The sequence below is a fragment of the Pituophis catenifer genome, unplaced genomic scaffold (assembly GCF_029215685.1).
Source record: "Pituophis catenifer annectens isolate HBS135680 unplaced genomic scaffold, rPitCat1.0.hap2 SCAF_6, whole genome shotgun sequence".
Classification (NCBI taxonomy): Eukaryota; Metazoa; Chordata; class Lepidosauria; order Squamata; family Colubridae; genus Pituophis; species Pituophis catenifer.
The window spans coordinates 97,191,473-97,205,154 of record NW_027256886.1 but is presented as its reverse complement, the minus strand read 5'-3'; positions in this window follow the sequence as shown (position 1 = coordinate 97,205,154).

Genomic DNA, 13,682 nt, shown 5'->3' with positions numbered 1-13,682 from the left:
TCAGACTGTGGGGTACATGAATATGTGTTTGTTTTGGATATCTAAGCTCTGTGTCAAAAGTTATGTTTTCTGGTTGAATGCAGTCCTATTGCCAATTCTGAGATCCACTTTGGTCTAACTCCTCAGGGAAAGCTCAGATTTGAAAATTGTGTGTTTTTGGTGTTTTCATACCTTGCATAACATGAATATGTGTTTCTTTTGAAAATCTGAGCTCTGCGTCAAAAGTTAAGTTTTCTGGCTGAATTGAGCCCCACTGCCAATTCTGAGATACACTTTGTTCTAACTCCTCAAGGAAACCTCGTACTTGAAAATTGAATGTGTTTTTGCCTGTTTTCAGACTGTGGGGAACATGAATATGTGTTTCTTCTGCAAATCTGAGCTCTGTGTCAAAAGTTCCGTTTTCTGGCTGACTTGAGCCCTACTGCCAATTCTGAGAGAAAATTGGTCTAACTCCTCAGGGATAGCTCAGATTTAAAAAAATTGACTGTTTTTTGGGCTTTTCAGACTATGGGGTACATGAATATGTGTTTGTTTTGGATATCTAAGCTCTGTGTCAAAAGTTATGTTTTCTGGTTGAATGCAGTCCTACTGCCAATTCTGAGACAGCTTTGGTCTAACTCCTCAGGGTAAGCTCAGATTTGAAAATTGTGTGTTTTTGGTGTTTTCATACCTTGCATAACATGAATATGTATTCCTTTTGAAAATCTGAGCTTGTGTCCAAAATTAAGTTTTCTAGCTGAATTGATCCCCACTGCCAATTCTGAGCGACACTTTGGTCTAACTCCTCAGGGATAGCTCAGATTTGAAAAAAATTGACTGTTTTTTGGGCTTTTCAGACTGTGGGGTACATGAATATGTGTTTGTTTTGGATATCTAAGCTCTGTGTCAAAAGTTATGTTTTCTGGTTGAATGCAGTCCTACTGCCAATTCTGAGACAGATTTCGTCTAACTCCTCAGGGAAAGCTCAGATTTGAAAATTGTGTGTTTTTGGTGTTTTCATACCTTGCATAACATGAATATGTGTTTCTTTTGAAAATCTGAGCTTGTGTCCAAAATTAAGTTTTCTGGCTGAATTGAGCCCTACTGCCAATATTGAGAGACACTTTGGTCTAACTCCTCAGGGATAGCTCAGATTTGAAAAAATTGACTGTTTTTTGGGCTTTTCAGACTGTGGGGTACATGAATATGTGTTTGTTTTGGATATCTAAGCTCTGTGTCAAAAGTTATGTTTTCTGGTTGAATGCAGTCCTACTGCCAATTCTGAGACAGCTTTGGTCTAACTCCTCAGGGAAAGCTCAGATTTGAAAATTGTGTGTTTTTGGTGTTTTCATACCTTGCATAACATGAATATGTGTTTCTTTTGAAAATCTGAGCTTGTGTCCAAAATTAAGTTTTCTAGCTGAATTGAGCCCCACTGCCAATTCTGAGAGACACTTTGGTCTAACTCCTCAGGGATAGCTCAGATTTGAAAAAATTGACTGTTTTTTGGGCTTTTCAGACTGTGGGGTACATGAATATGTGTTTCTTTTGGATATCTAAGCTCTGTGTCAAAAGTTATGTTTTCTGGTTGAATGCAATCCTACTGCCAATTCTGAGACAACTTTGGTCTAACTCCTCAGGGATAGCTCAGATTTGAAAAAATTGACTGTTTTTGGGGCTTTTCAGACTGTGGGGTACATGAATATGTGTTTGTTTTGGATATCTAAGCTCTGTGTCAAAAGTTATGTTTTCTGGTTGAATGCAGTCCTATTGCCAATTCTGAGATCCACTTTGGTCTAACTCCTCAGGGAAAGCTCAGATTTGAAAATTGTGTCTTTTTGGTGTTTTCATACCTTGCATAACATGAATATGTGTTTCTTTTGAATATCTGAGCTCTGCGTCAAAAGTTAAGTTTTCTGGCTGAATTGAGCCCCACTGCCAATTCTGAGATACACTTTGGTCTAACTCCTCAAGGAAACTTCGTACTTGAAAATTGAATGTGTTTTTGCCTTTTTTCAGACTGTGGGGAACATGAATATGTGTTTCTTCTGCAAATCTGAGCTCTGTGTCAAAAGTTCCGTTTCCTGGCTGAATTGAGCCCTACTGCCATTTCTGAGAGACACTTTGGTCTAACTCCTCAGGGAAAGCTCAGATTTGAAGATTGTGTCTTTTTGGTGTTTTCATACCTTGCATAACATGAATATGTGTTTCTTTTGAAAATCTGAGCTTGTGTCCAAAGTTAAGTTTTCTGGCTGAATTGAGCCCTACTGCCAATTCTGAGAGACACTTTGGTCTAACTCCTCAGGGATAGCTCAGATTTGAAAAAATTGACTGTTTTTTGGGCTTTTCAGACTGTGGGGTACATGAATATGTGTTTGTTTTGGATATCTAAGCTCTGTGTCAAAAGTTATGTTTTCTGGTTGAATGCAGTCCTACTGCCAATTCTGAGACAGCTTTGGTCTAACTCCTCAGGGAAAGCTCAGATTTGAAAATTGTGTGTTTTTGGTGTTTTCATACCTTGCATAACATGAATATGTGTTTCTTTTGAAAATCTGAGCTTGTGTCCAAAATTAAGTTTTCTAGCTGAATTGAGCCCCACTGCCAATTCTGAGAGACACTTTGGTCTAACTCCTCAGGGATAGCTCAGATTTGAAAAAATTGACAGTTTTTTGGGCTTTTCAGACTGTGGGGTACATGAATATGTGTTTGTTTTGGATATCTAAGCTCTGTGTCAAAAGTTATGTTTTCTGGTTGAATGCAGTCCTACTGCCAATTCTGAGACAGCTTTCGTCTAACTCCTCAGGGAAAGCTCAGATTTGAAAATTGTGTGTTTTTGGTGTTTTCATACCTTGCATAACATGAATATGTATTCCTTTTGAAAATCTGAGCTTGTGTCCAAAATTAAGTTTTCTAGCTGAATTGAGCCCCACTGCCAATTCTGAGAGACACTTTGGTCTAACTCCTCAGGGATAGCTCAGATTTGAAAAAATTGACTGTTTTTTGGGCTTTTCAGACTGTGGGGTACATGAATATGTGTTTGTTTTGGATATCTAAGCTCTGTGTCAAAAGTTATGTTTTCTGGTTGAATGCAGTCCTACTGCCAATTCTGAGACAGCTTTCGTCTAACTCCTCAGGGAAAGCTCAGATTTGAAGATTGTGTCTTTTTGGTGTTTTCATACCTTGCATAACATGAATATGTGTTTCTTTTGAAAATCTGAGCTTGTGTCCAAAGTTAAGTTTTCTGGCTGAATTGAGCCCTACTGCCAATTCTGAGAGACACTTTGGTCTAACTCCTCAGGGATAGCTCAGATTTGAAAAAATTGACTGTTTTTTGGGCTTTTCAGACTGTGGGGTACATGAATATGTGTTTGTTTTGGATATCTAAGCTCTGTGTCAAAAGTTATGTTTTCTGGTTGAATGCAGTCCTACTGCCAATTCTGAGACAGCTTTGGTCTAACTCCTCAGGGAAAGCTCAGATTTGAAAATTGTGTGTTTTTGGTGTTTTCATACCTTGCATAACATGAATATGTGTTTCTTTTGAAAATCTGAGCTTGTGTCCAAAATTAAGTTTTCTAGCTGAATTGAGCCCCACTGCCAATTCTGAGAGACACTTTGGTCTAACTCCTCAGGGATAGCTCAGATTTGAAAAAATTGACTGTTTTTTGGGCTTTTCAGACTGTGGGGTACATGAATATGTGTTTGTTTTGGATATCTAAGCTCTGTGTCAAAAGTTATGTTTTCTGGTTGAATGCAGTCCTACTGCCAATTCTGAGACAGCTTTCGTCTAACTCCTCAGGGAAAGCTCAGATTTGAAAATTGTGTGTTTTTGGTGTTTTCATACCTTGCATAACATGAATATGTATTCCTTTTGAAAATCTGAGCTTGTGTCCAAAATTAAGTTTTCTAGCTGAATTGAGCCCCACTGCCAATTCTGAGAGACACTTTGGTCTAACTCCTCAGGGATAGCTCAGATTTGAAAAAAATTGACTGTTTTTTGGGCTTTTCAGACTGTGGGGTACATGAATATGTGTTTGTTTTGGATATCTAAGCTCTGTGTCAAAAGTTATGTTTTCTGGTTGAATGCAGTCCTATTGCCAATTCTGAGATCCACTTTGGTCTAACTCCTCAGGGAAAGCTCAGATTTGAAAATTGTGTGTTTTTGGTGTTTTCATACCTTGCATAACATGAATATGTGTTTCTTTTGAAAATCTGAGCTTGTGTCCAAAATTAAGTTTTCTGGCTGAATTGAGCCCTACTGCCAATTCTGAGAGACACTTTGGTCTAACTCCTCAGGGACAGCTCAGATTTGAAAAAATTGACTGTTTTTTGGGCTTTTCAGACTGTGGGGTACATGAATATGTGTTTGTTTTGGATATCTAAGCTCTGTGTCAAAAGTTATGTTTTCTGGTTGAATGCAGTCCTATTGCCAATTCTGAGATCCACTTTGGTCTAACTCCTCAGGGAAAGCTCAGATTTGAAAATTGTGTGTTTTTGGTGTTTTCATACCTTGCATAACATGAATATGTGTTTCTTTTGAAAATCTGAGCTCTGCGTCAAAAGTTAAGTTTTCTGGCTGAATTGAGCCCCACTGCCAATTCTGAGATACACTTTGTTCTAACTCCTCAAGGAAACCTCGTACTTGAAAATTGAATGTGTTTTTGCCTTTTTTCAGACTGTGGGGAACATGAATATGTGTTTCTTCTGCAAATCTGAGCTCTGTGTCAAAAGATCCGTTTTCTGGCTGACTTGAGCCCCTACTGCCAATTCTGAGAGAAAATTGGTCTAACTCCTCAGGGATAGCTCAGATTTAAAAAAATTGACTGTTTTTTTGGGCTTTCAGACTGTGGGGTACATGAATATGTGTTTGTTTTGGATATCTAAGCTCTGTGTCAAAAGTTATGTTTTCTGGTTGAATGCAGTCCTACTGCCAATTCTGAGACAGCTTTGGTCTAACTCCTCAGGGTAAGCTCAGATTTGAAAATTGTGTGTTTTTGGTGTTTTCATACCTTGCATAACATGAATATGTATTCCTTTTGAAAATCTGAGCTTGTGTCCAAAATTAAGTTTTCTAGCTGAATTGAGCCCCACTGCCAATTCTGAGAGACACTTAGGTCTAACTCCTCAGGGATAGCTCAGATTTGAAAAAATTGACTGTTTTTTGGGCTTTTCAGACTGTGGGGTACATGAATATGTGTTTGTTTTGGATATCTAAGCTCTGTGTCAAAAGTTATGTTTTCTGGTTGAATGCAGTCGTACTGCCAATTCTGAGACAGATTTCGTCTAACTCCTCAGGGAAAGCTCAGATTTGAAAATTGTGTGTTTTTGGTGTTTTCATACCTTGCATAACATGAATATGTGTTTCTTTTGAAAATCTGAGCTTGTGTCCAAAATTAAGTTTTCTGGCTGAATTGAGCCCTACTGCCAATATTGAGAGACACTTTGGTCTAACTCCTCAGGGATAGCTCAGATTTGAAAAAATTGACTGTTTTTTGGGCTTTTCAGACTGTGGGGTACATGAATATGTGTTTGTTTTGGATATCTAAGCTCTGTGTCAAAAGTTATGTTTTCTGGTTGAATGCAGTCCTACTGCCAATTCTGAGACAGCTTTGGTCTAACTCCTCAGGGAAAGCTCAGATTTGAAAATTGTGTGTTTTTGGTGTTTTCATACCTTGCATAACATGAATATGTGTTTCTTTTGAAAATCTGAGCTTGTGTCCAAAATTAAGTTTTCTAGCTGAATTGAGCCCCACTTGCCAATTCTGAGAGACACTTTGGTCTAACTCCTCAGGGGATAGCTCAGATTTGAAAAAATTGACTGTTTTTTTGGGGCTTTTCAGACTGTGGGGTACATGAATATGTGTTTCTTTTGGATATCTAAGCTCTGTGTCAAAAGTTATGTTTTCTGGTTGAATGCAATCCTACTGCCAATTCTGAGACAACTTTGGTCTAACTCCTCAGGGATAGCTCAGATTTGAAAAAATTGACTGTTTTGGGGGCTTTTCAGACTGTGGGGTACATGAATATGTGTTTTCTTTTGGATATCTAAGCTCTGTGTCAAAAGTTATGTTTTCTGGTTGAATGCAGTCCTATTGCCAATTCTGAGATCCACTTTGGTCTAACTCCTCAGGGAAAGCTCAGATTTGAAAATTGTGTCTTTTGGTGTTTTCATACCTTGCATAACATGAATATGTGTTTCTTTTGAATATCTGAGCTCTGCGTCAAAAGTTAAGTTTTCTGGCTGAATTGAGCCCCACTGCCAATTCTGAGATACACTTTGGTCTAACTCCTCAAGGAAACTTCGTACTTGAAAAATTGAATGTGTTTTTGCCTTTTTTCAGACTGTGGGGAACATGAATATGTGTTTCTTCTGCAAATCTGAGCTCTGTGTCAAAAGTTCCGTTTTCTGGCTGACTTGAGCCCTACTGCCAATTCTGAGAGAAAATTGGTCTAACTCCTCAGGGATAGCTCAGATTTGAAAAAATTGACTGTTTTTTGGGCTTTTCAGACTGGGGGGTACATGAATATGTGTTTGTTTTGGATATCTAAGCTCTGTGTCAAAAGTTATGTTTTCTGGTTGAATGCAGTCCTACTGCCAATTCTGAGACAGCTTTGGTCTAACTCCTCAGGGAAAGCTCAGATTTGAAAATTGTGTGTTTTTGGGTGTTTTCATACCTTGCATAACATGAATATGTATTCCTTTTGAAAATCTGAGCTTGTGTCCAAAATTAAGTTTTCTAGCTGAATTGAGCCCCACTGCCAATTCTGAGAGACACTTTGGTCTAACTCCTCAGGGATAGCTCAGATTTGAAAAAATTGACTGTTTTTTGGGCTTTTCAGACTGTGGGGTACATGAATATGTGTTTGTTTTGGATATCTAAGCTCTGTGTCAAAAGTTATGTTTTCTGGTTGAATGCAGTCCTACTGCCAATTCTGAGACAGATTTCGTCTAACTCCTCAGGGAAAGCTCAGATTTGAAAATTGTGTCTTTTTGGTGTTTTCATACCTTGCATAACATGAATATGTGTTTCTTTTGAAAATCTGAGCTTGTGTCCAAAGTTAAGTTTTCTGGCTGAATTGCGCCCTACTGCCAATTCTGAGAGACACTTTGGTCTAACTCCTCAGGGATAGCTCAGATTTGAAAAAATTGACTGTTTTTTGGGCTTTTCAGACTGTGGGGTACATGAATATGTGTTTGTTTTGGATATCTAAGCTCTGTGTCAAAAGTTATGTTTTCTGGTTGAATGCAGTCCTATTGCCAATTCTGAGATCCACTTTGGTCTAACTCCTCAGGGAAAGCTCAGATTTGAAAATTGTGTGTTTTTGGTGTTTTCATACCTTGCATAACATGAATATGTGTTTCTTTTGAAAATCTGAGCTTGTGTCCAAAATTAAGTTTCTGGCTGAATTGAGCCCTACTGCCAATTCTGAGAGACACTTTGGTCTAACTCCTCAGGGACAGCTCAGATTTGAAAAAATTGACTGTTTTTTGGGCTTTTCAGACTGTGGGGTACATGAATATGTGTTTGTTTTGGATATCTAAGCTCTGTGTCAAAAGTTATGTTTTCTGGTTGAATGCAGTCCTATTGCCAATTCTGAGATCCACTTTGGTCTAACTCCTCAGGGAAAGCTCAGATTTGAAAATTGTGTGTTTTTGGTGTTTTCATACCTTGCATAACATGAATATGTGTTTCTTTTGAAAATCTGAGCTTGTGTCCAAAATTAAGTTTTCTAGCTGAATTGAGCCCCACTGCCAATTCTGAGAGACACTTTGGTCTAACTCCTCAGGGATAGCTCAGATTTGAAAAAATTGACTGTTTTTTGGGCTTTTCAGACTGTGGGGTACATGAATATGTGTTTCTTTTGGATATCTAAGCTCTGTGTCAAAAGTTATGTTTTCTGGTTGAATGCAGTCCTATTGCCAATTCTGAGATCCACTTTGGTCTAACTCCTCAGGGAAAGCTCAGATTTGAAAATTGTGTCTTTTTGGTGTTTTCATACCTTGCATAACATGAATATGTGTTTCTTTTGAAAATCTGAGCTCTGCGTCAAAAGTTAAGTTTTCTGGCTGAATTGAGCCCCACTGCCAATTCTGAGATACACTTTGGTCTAACTCCTCAAGGAAACTTCGTACTTGAAAATTGAATGTGTTTTTGCCTTTTTTCAGACTGTGGGGAACATGAATATGTGTTTCTTCTGCAAATCTGAGCTCTGTGTCAAAAGTTCCGTTTTCTGGTTGACTTGAGCCCTACTGCCAATTCTGAGAGAAAATTGGTCTAACTCCTCAGGGATAGCTCAGATTTGAAAAAATTGACTGTTTTTTGGGCTTTTCAGACTGTGGGGTACATGAATATGTGTTTGTTTTGGATATCTAAGCTCTGTGTCAAAAGTTATGTTTTCTGGTTGAATGCAGTCCTACTGCCAATTCTGAGACAGCTTTGGTCTAACTCCTCAGGGAAAGCTCAGATTTGAAAATTGTGTGTTTTTGGTGTTTTCATACCTTGCATAACATGAATATGTATTCCTTTTGAAAATCTGAGCTTGTGTCCAAAATTAAGTTTTCTAGCTGAATTGAGCCCCACTGCCAATTCTGAGAGACACTTTGGTCTAACTCCTCAGGGATAGCTCAGATTTGAAAAAATTGACTGTTTTTTGGGCTTTTCAGACTGTGGGGTACATGAATATGTGTTTGTTTTGGATATCTAAGCTCTGTGTCAAAAGTTATGTTTTCTGGTTGAATGCAGTCCTACTGCCAATTCTGAGACAGATTTCGTCTAACTCCTCAGGGAAAGCTCAGATTTGAAAATTGTGTCTTTTTGGTGTTTTCATACCTTGCATAACATGAATATGTGTTTCTTTTGAAAATCTGAGCTTGTGTCCAAAGTTAAGTTTTCTGGCTGAATTGCGCCCTACTGCCAATTCTGAGAGACACTTTGGTCTAACTCCTCAGGGATAGCTCAGATTTGAAAAAATTGACTGTTTTTTGGGCTTTTCAGACTGTGGGGTACATGAATATGTGTTTGTTTTGGATATCTAAGCTCTGTGTCAAAAGTTATGTTTTCTGGTTGAATGCAGTCCTATTGCCAATTCTGAGATCCACTTTGGTCTAACTCCTCAGGGAAAGCTCAGATTTGAAAATTGTGTGTTTTTGGTGTTTTCATACCTTGCATAACATGAATATGTGTTTCTTTTGAAAATCTGAGCTTGTGTCCAAAATTAAGTTTTCTGGCTGAATTGAGCCCTACTGCCAATTCTGAGAGACACTTTGGTCTAACTCCTCAGGGACAGCTCAGATTTGAAAAAATTGACTGTTTTTTGGGCTTTTCAGACTGTGGGGTACATGAATATGTGTTTGTTTTGGATATCTAAGCTCTGTGTCAAAAGTTATGTTTTCTGGTTGAATGCAGTCCTATTGCCAATTCTGAGATCCACTTTGGTCTAACTCCTCAGGGAAAGCTCAGATTTGAAAATTGTGTGTTTTTGGTGTTTTCATACCTTGCATAACATGAATATGTGTTTCTTTTGAAAATCTGAGCTTGTGTCCAAAATTAAGTTTTCTAGCTGAATTGAGCCCCACTGCCAATTCTGCGAGACACTTTGGTCTAACTCCTCAGGGATAGCTCAGATTTGAAAAAATTGACTGTTTTTTGGGCTTTTCAGACTGTGGGGTACATGAATATGTGTTTGTTTTGGATATCTAAGCTCTGTGTCAAAAGTTATGTTTTCTGGTTGAATGCAGTCCTACTGCCAATTCTGAGACAACTTTGGTCTAACTCCTCAGGGATAGCTCAGATTTGAAAAAATTGACTGTTTTGGGGGCTTTTCAGACTGTGGGGTACATGAATATGTGTTTGTTTTGGATATCTAAGCTCTGTGTCAAAAGTTATGTTTTCTGGTTGAATGCAGTCCTACTGCCAATTCTGAGACAACTTTGGTCTAACTCCTCAGGGATAGCTCAGATTTGAAAAAATTGACTGTTTTTGGGGCTTTTCAGACTGTGGGGTACATGAATATGTGTTTGTTTTGGATATCTAAGCTCTGTGTCAAAAATTATGTTTTCTGGTTGAATGCAGTCCTATTGCCAATTCTGAGATCCACTTTGGTCTAACTCCTCAGGGAAAGCTCAGATTTGAAAATTGTGTGTTTTTGGTGTTTTCATACCTTGCATAACATGAATATGTGTTTCTTTTGAAAATCTGAGCTCTGCGTCCAAAATTAAGTTTCCTGGCTGAATTGAGCCCTACTGCCAATTCTGAGAGACACTTTGGTCTAACTCCTCAGGGATAGCTCAGATTTGAAAAAATTGACTGTTTTTTGGGCTTTTCAGACTGTGGGGTACATGAATATGTGTTTGTTTTGGATATCTAAGCTCTGTGTCAAAAGTTATGTTTTCTGGTTGAATGCAGTCCTACTGCCAATTCTGAGACAGCTTTGGTCTAACTCCTCAGGGAAAGCTCAGATTTGAAAATTGTGTCTTTTTGGTGTTTTCATACCTTGCATAACATGAATATGTATTCCTTTTGAAAATCTGAGCTTGTGTCCAAAATTAAGTTTTCTAGTTGAATTGAGCCCCACTGCCAATTCTGAGAGACACTTTGGTCTAACTCCTCAGGGATAGCTCAGATTTGAAAAAATTGACTGTTTTTTGGGCTTTTCAGACTGTGGGGTACATGAATATGTGTTTGTTTTGGATATCTAAGCTCTGTGTCAAAAGTTATGTTTTCTGGTTGAATGCAGTCCTACTGCCAATTCTGAGACAGCTTTGGTCTAACTCCTCAGGGAAAGCTCAGATTTGAAAATTGTGTGTTTTTGGTGTTTTCATACCTTGCATAACAGGAATATGTGTTTCTTTTGAAAATCTGAGCTTGTGTCCAAAATTAAGTTTTCTAGCTGAATTGAGCCCCACTGCCAATTCTGAGAGACACTTTGGTCTAACTCCTCAGGGATAGCTCAGATTTGAAAAAATTGACTGTTTTTTGGGCTTTTCAGACTGTGGGGTACATGAATATGTGTTTGTTTTGGATATCTAAGCTCTGTGTCAAAAGTTATGTTTTCTGGTTGAATGCAGTCCTACTGCCAATTCTGAGACAACTTTGGTCTAACTCCTCAGGGATAGCTCAGATTTGAAAAAATTGACTGTTTTTGGGGCTTTTCAGACTGTGGGGTACATGAATATGTGTTTGTTTTGGATATCTAAGCTCTGTGTCAAAAGTTATGTTTTCTGGTTGAATGCAGTCCTATTGCCAATTCTGAGATCCACTTTGGTCTAACTCCTCAGGGAAAGCTCAGATTTGAAAATTGTGTGTTTTTGGTCTTTTCATACCTTGCATAACATGAATATGTATTCCTTTTGAAAATCTGAGCTTGTGTCCAAAATTAAGTTTTCTAGCTGAATTGAGCCCCACTGCCAATTCTGAGAGACACTTTGGTCGAACTCCTCAGGGATAGCTCAGATTTGAAAAAATTTACTGTTTTTTGGGCTTTTCAGACTGTGGGGTACATGAATATGTGTTTGTTTTGGATATCTAAGCTCTGTGTCAAAAGTTATGTTTTCTGGTTGAATGCAGTCCTACTGCCAATTCTGAGACAACTTTGGTCTAACTCCTCAGGGATAGCTCAGATTTGAAAAAATTGACTGTTTTGGGGGCTTTTCAGACTGTGGGGTACATGAATATGTGTTTCTTTTGGATATCTAAGCTCTGTGTCAAAAATTATGTTTTCTGGTTGAATGCAGTCCTATTGCCAATTCTGAGATCCACTTTGGTCTAACTCCTCAGGGAAAGCTCAGATTTGAAAATTGTGTGTTTTTGGTGTTTTCATACCTTGCATAACATGAATATGTGTTTCTTTTGAAAATCTGAGCTTGTGTCCAAAATTAAGTTTTCTGGCTGAATTGAGCCCTACTGCCAATTCTGAGAGACACTTTGGTCTAACTCCTCAGGGACAGCTCAGATTTGAAAAAATTGACTGTTTTTTGGGCTTTTCAGACTGGGGGGTACATGAATATGTGTTTGTTTTGGATATCTAAGCTCTGTGTCAAAAGTTATGTTTTCTGGTTGAATGCAGTCCTATTGCCAATTCTGAGATCCACTTTGGTCTAACTCCTCAGGGAAAGCTCAGATTTGAAAATTGTGTGTTTTTGGTGTTTTCATACCTTGCATAACATGAATATGTGTTTCTTTTGAAAATCTGAGCTTGTGTCCAAAATTAAGTTTTCTAGCTGAATTGAGCCCCACTGCCAATTCTGCGAGACACTTTGGTCTAACTCCTCAGGGATAGCTCAGATTTGAAAAAATTGACTGTTTTTTGGGCTTTTCAGACTGTGGGGTACATGAATATGTGTTTGTTTTGGATATCTAAGCTCTGTGTCAAAAGTTATGTTTTCTGGTTGAATGCAGTCCTACTGCCAATTCTGAGACAACTTTGGTCTAACTCCTCAGGGATAGCTCAGATTTGAAAAAATTGACTGTTTTTGGGGCTTTTCAGACTGTGGGGTACATGAATATGTGTTTGTTTTGGATATCTAAGCTCTGTGTCAAAAGTTATGTTTTCTGGTTGAATGCAGTCCTACTGCCAATTCTGAGACAACTTTGGTCTAACTCCTCAGGGATAGCTCAGATTTGAAAAAATTTACTGTTTTTTGGGCTTTTCAGACTGTGGGGTACATGAATATGTGTTTGTTTTGGATATCTAAGCTCTGTGTCAAAAGTTATGTTTTCTGGTTGAATGCAGTCCTACTGCCAATTCTGAGACAACTTTGGTCTAACTCCTCAGGGATAGCTCAGATTTGAAAAAATTGACTGTTTTTGGGGCTTTTCAGACTGTGGGGTACATGAATATGTGTTTGTTTTGGATATCTAAGCTCTGTGTCAAAAATTATGTTTTCTGGTTGAATGCAGTCCTATTGCCAATTCTGAGATCCACTTTGGTCTAACTCCTCAGGGAAAGCTCAGATTTGAAAATTGTGTGTTTTTGGTGTTTTCATACCTTGCATAACATGAATATGTGTTTCTTTTGAAAATCTGAGCTCTGCGTCCAAAATTAAGTTTCCTGGCTGAATTGAGCCCTACTGCCAATTCTGAGAGACACTTTGGTCTAACTCCTCAGGGATAGCTCAGATTTGAAAAAATTGACTGTTTTTTGGGCTTTTCAGACTGGGGGGTACATGAATATGTGTTTGTTTTGGATATCTAAGCTCTGTGTCAAAAGTTATGTTTTCTGGTTGAATGCAGTCCTACTGCCAATTCTGAGACAGCTTTGGTCTAACTCCTCAGGGAAAGCTCAGATTTGAAAATTGTGTCTTTTTGGTGTTTTCATACCTTGCATAACATGAATATGTATTCCTTTTAAAAATCTGAGCTTGTGTCCAAAATTAAGTTTTCTAGTTGAATTGAGCCCCACTGCCAATTCTGAGAGACACTTTGGTCTAACTCCTCAGGGATAGCTCAGATTTGAAAAAATTGACTGTTTTTTGGGCTTTTCAGACTGTGGGGTACATGAATATGTGTTTGTTTTGGATATCTAAGCTCTGTGTCAAAAGTTATGTTTTCTGGTTGAATGCAGTCCTACTGCCAATTCTGAGACAGCTTTGGTCTAACTCCTCAGGGAAAGCTCAGATTTGAAAATTGTGTGTTTTTGGTGTTTTCATACCTTGCATAACATGAATATGTATTCCTTTTAAAAATCTGAGCTTGTGTCCAAAGTTA